Below are 4,884 nucleotides of genomic sequence, written 5' to 3' on the forward strand. Positions count from 1 at the left end.
TTATCACTACCCAACAAAAGACTTGAGTTGCGGAGCACTCCTAGGGCCCCTTTGATTCAAGGGATTTGCATAGGAATTGTGTAGGATTTGGTTCCTATGGGAAAATTTTCTATACATGTTGTTTGATTCATAGGAACATATCCTATAGGAAAAAATCCTATAGGAATCTTGTAGTGTAATTTCAATAGGAAAAAATCATTAGCTCATACCTCATGGAAAAATTTCTTTGCTACAATCAAACAAACTTCATCTTCCTATAGGATTCAATTAGACATGTCATTCCAATCCTATACCTTTCCTATTCCTATGTTTTTCCTATCCTTTAAATCAAAGGAGGCCCTAGTTAGCTCAATGTTTTCAACCGAGTTAGAATTCCCAATCACGTTCCCTAACTGCATCCCCAAAGAGATTGATGGTCGGCGCAGGGCTTCCGCGCCAGCCATTGATGGCAAGGCGTGTGCCCTAGCTTTTTAAGCCGAAAGGTTTCTCCCACACCCACGTCATCGCCATCTTCCCCTCCTCCACAGACCTCCACCGAGATCCGCCATGAGCAAGTCTTGGCCATTTCACAAGATCAAAAACTACCACGAAGCCAGCTCATCGCGCGCAAGCCACAAGGAGGTTGGCTGCTAATCAACTACGAATGCTGAGTTCTACTACTAAGGCCGCCCCTTGTCGTGGCCAGACGTAAACCTCCCCAAAAGTTGGCTGCTGAACACTCACTGGATGCCTGTGCCGCCTGTGCCACATGATGGATGTGAGCGGAGTGATGGGATTTGCCACCGCCGGTTCATCATGCCTCTCGATCTGCGGGCTTTCGAACTAGGACACATTTGGCCTGTGGGAGTTCGACCCATGACGCATAGCGGGTTGCCTAGGCAATGTGGCCTACCTCAAATGTGATTTAGGTCATGGCCTCTTCGATGACGATGATGACCACCTTGCGCCCGATAGTTCCTCCCAGACCCGTGTTGGTGGCGCCGCCGCCAGCTCCTCCAGCGATAGCGCCAGCAATTGGTCCTCCTTCGGCGCCAGCAATTGGTCCAGCATTGGCCATAGGAACAGCTAGTTTTCATCGAGCTCACTGATGATGACTAGGCGGCGATGATGGGAAACCTACTTAGCTATGGGTTTATCTGTTTTATTTATGTTTTTCCCGTTTTTCTCCCTACAGAAATTAAAATTTCAATAAATAAAATTATCGAAAAAAACATTTTTGTTGGGTCCCGACACAAATGGACAAGTGCTTAGGTTTACCTATTTTGTGTCCCGGCCCGGCTCAAACGGACTAAAATGGAAACTTTTGGTGTCCATTTCGGGTGGGTACGCTAGAGATGGTCCTGGCAGATACTGCAAATAGGCTTGATATGAAAATTTTCTAGTTTTGGCCAAAGAACATATATACCTTAGCGGACACCGCATTGTGGCCCGGCACATAAAATATTTTACGGTGAACCCTAAGTCAACCCTTGAGACCTCTATATCTACAAGCTCCGGTAGTGAAATGTGGCAAACCACATCGGGATCACACACACGCCCCCCCCCCCCCCCCCCCCCCCCGTCAATTATAGCCGAAATACGGTAAATCATTGGCCGATCCGAGGCGACGGAGCCCCAAACTACATGCCACCATAATGTGGCGGTCAATTCTTACTATAGCGGCCATTTCGCCTCACCTCACCGAGAAGATTCACCGTTGGCGTGCCGTGCCACGTCGTCCTCCTCGAGCACTAAGCTCACGCCACGGCGCCGTCCTTCGTCTCCTAGGCCTTGTCATCATTGACTATGACAATGACGATGACTTGGACTGAAGCCGATATGTAGACAAGATTCGGTGAGGTATGTTGGGCTAGCTATTAGGGTTAGAAACTACCTAGAGCACTACTTACCCTTTTTTGCATCGATCTACTATGTAAATTAAGTTGCATTGATCTAGTATTGCGAAAGAGTAAAGTCTATAAAAAACCTTGACGTTGTAGATGGTGTGGAAATTGAACCCCAAACTGCTAATCCCTGAAATAAGCACCCTCAACTCCCTAATCCCGGTCCGTGGAGACAGTTTGGGCGTTCCCAAATCCCAGGATTCTGACGTGGATTATGAGGCAACGTTGGGAGTGGGCTTTGGACTGAAAGGGAAAAAACGTTTGGCCCAAACATTATTTGTGCGGCCCATCAATGCCAGCCTATTACCTTTCGGCGAGCCTGGAGATTCCTCGACCCATCCGCAGACTCTGCTCCTCTGATCCCGCGGCGACGGCCATGGCAATGACGAGCGGATGATCGCGGCTGCTGGTGGACGAGCGCGGCGAACATTGAAGAGTAAGTAACTCCTCCACCCAATCCCCTTCGCATTGCTTCAAATCTGCAGTTGATGGTCAAGTGTCTGAGGTTTCTGTTACTGGTAAATTTGGGGCTTTCTAGTTTATAATCAAAACGGGAAAATATGCAAAATTTCAACCATATATCTGTCACTTACGGTGGTATATGTTGAACTACAGACTGAATAGCTGAATCTTTTTTTGAATTGTAGGGCTTTAGGATTTCAGTATGGATCATGCAGAAATTCTGTCCGTGCGGTTCCATTTTGGTGGAGAGTTCGTTCACATTGGGAAGGAGTTAGATTATGTTGGGGGTGACGAGGAGATTTCTGAGATTGAGAGAGAAAAGATGTCACTGCAGGAGGTGATTGGGTTCTTGAAGGATCACATGGAAGTGAAGGACTCGGTGAAATTGTATTTCTTGCCACCTGGCAAGGAGCTTGTGAATGGCTTGGTTTTCCTCTATGATGATGCAAGATGTGTGAACATGTCTGAGCAGATAACAAGAGCACCAACGGTTCCTACTAGGAAAAGTCCAAGAAGAGAAGCACAATCAGCAGTAGCTAGTTCAAGCATCCCACAAGGTGCTACTGCCGCTAGTAGAGGGAAAAAGAGACTTCTAAGTGGAAAATTGAAAGAGTACTTGACTGCATCTGGGAACTATTAAAGCAACGGCTAGCACTCCTGTGTTTCTTTTGTTTATCTTCAGAAACTGAACAGGTCTTATTTTGTCAAGTTCACTAAACCTGTGTTCATCGTGTAATGCTTGAGGAAACTGAACCTGTGTTGAGCATGATACATGTTATTTATGTGCACTGAACCTGCAGCAGTGTGTTAGCTGTTAGCTTATTGCAACTGTGCTACTTCTACATATTTATGCAAATGAATTGAGAATGCAAGCAAGTCCTGGCATTTGTTCCATTTATTTCAAAGTACCACTGCTACTATTTCAGTCAAACATTCACTTTATTTCATTGCACAAACATACATACAAGTGCATTACATTGCAAACAAGTACTGTCATTACACAACAATGTTTTCCTCTTGCCAGCTACACTAAACTAGCACCAGTACTGCAACTAAACCTGCTAAGAAAATGATACTGCCATATGCATGGTAACTGTACATCGTATTCCTCTCCATTCTTTCTAATCTTGCCCTCATTGCATCCATTTGGGCATTCTTTAGAACAATCTCACCTCTCAGTGCAGCAACAGTGCTAGCAGCTGATCTAGCTTCATGTTGAACTGCAAGTCTCCCAGTAGCCTCCACACTGCATGTCGTAGATCACCAAGCAAATCACGAAGAAATAGCGTTGTAGGGGCATCACACCAATCAGCATAGCCACATCCTCCAATCTATCAAATTAGAGCAAACGATAAGCAGAGGAATAGGGGAGAGAGGGGCAATTTGACAGGAATTCAGGCACCGGCGACCGAGCTGTCTAGCCGCGTCCACCGCGCGCCGAAGATTCACCGGACGAGACAACACCATCACTAAAGCCACCATGAGCCGCCGCGGCCGCCGGCCGCCGGCCGCTGAAGATGCACCAGACGAGGACGACATCTTCGCCGCCGTGGCCACCGCCCGCCGCCCGCTAAAGATGCACCAGACGAGGACAACATCTTCGCTCCAGCCACCACGCGCCGCCGCCCGCCGCCCGCTGAATATGCCCCGGACGAGGACGACATCGTCGCTCCAGCCACCTCGCGACGCCGCGGCCGCCCCCCGCCGAAGATGCTCCTGACGAGGACGAGGCCGTCACTCCAGCCACGACGCGCCGCCACGCCGCCGCCGCCACGACCGCCGCCGTCACTTCCCTGCCCAATCTCCTGTCTCATTCCCCTTTTCTCCGATTCCAGCAAAAGAGGACGACGACGGTTATAACCACAACCCAGTCAATAATCCCTGTGTTGACCCTTGCCACATCAGCGATTCCAGAGTGAAACGGGCATCACGCGAGATTGAACCGGGATTAGGGAGTTGAGGGTGCTCATTTCAGGGATTAGCAGTTTGAGGTTCAATTTCGACACCATCTACAACGTCAAGGTTTTTTATAGACTTTACTCATTGCGAAATCTTACACCAATCTCATTTTCGGTTAACGTTTTGTGAAACTGGCCCAAAAAACAAGTGTAATACCGGCTAGATAGCATGTACCTTGGTGGGTAACACCGGTTTGATGCCTAGATAAATTAAATTAAGAACAGGCCATACATCCCAACCTTGGCGTGATCTTGCTACTCCAGGCGCCGGTGCAACTCCACATTAACATATCCTGTTTTCGCCCGCTGGCGCGCTACAGTCAGGGCGTAAAATGAGGAACGATGAGGGGACACGGATAGTTTACTACTAGGACCGACGAAGATCTCTGCATTGCACGAGGCGCTAGCTCCACACAACAATTGTTGCTTGTCTCAAACACTCGATCGTCTCATCAGATCAACTAAGCTGGCGTCCGATGAGTCTGCGTCCAGGGATCCAAAGCCGCTTGCTAGAAGAGAGAGCTCCGTTGGAACGTTTGGTGTCGTCGGGGCGCTAAATAAAAACGAAACTCCACACTTGT

General features: G+C 48.3%; 2 long non-coding RNA genes across 2 annotated transcripts; one reads left to right on the forward strand and one right to left on the reverse strand.

Annotated features, from left to right (window-relative positions):
- The first annotated feature begins 1,960 nt into the window (after positions 1–1,960).
- Positions 1,961–3,133, forward strand: LOC127349068 (uncharacterized). The gene is made up of 2 exons (XR_007880108.1): positions 1,961–2,319; positions 2,531–3,133. It is a non-coding gene; the product is annotated as an uncharacterized lncRNA (long non-coding RNA).
- Positions 3,134–3,265: 132 nt separating this feature from the next.
- Positions 3,266–4,380, reverse strand: LOC127296306 (uncharacterized). The gene is made up of 2 exons (XR_007848446.2): positions 3,748–4,380; positions 3,266–3,676 (listed from the first exon to the last, which is right to left on the reverse strand). It is a non-coding gene; the product is annotated as an uncharacterized lncRNA (long non-coding RNA).
- Positions 4,381–4,884: the final 504 nt, after the last annotated feature.

The sequence above is a fragment of the Lolium perenne genome, chromosome 4 (assembly GCF_019359855.2).
Source record: "Lolium perenne isolate Kyuss_39 chromosome 4, Kyuss_2.0, whole genome shotgun sequence".
Classification (NCBI taxonomy): Eukaryota; Viridiplantae; Streptophyta; class Magnoliopsida; order Poales; family Poaceae; genus Lolium; species Lolium perenne.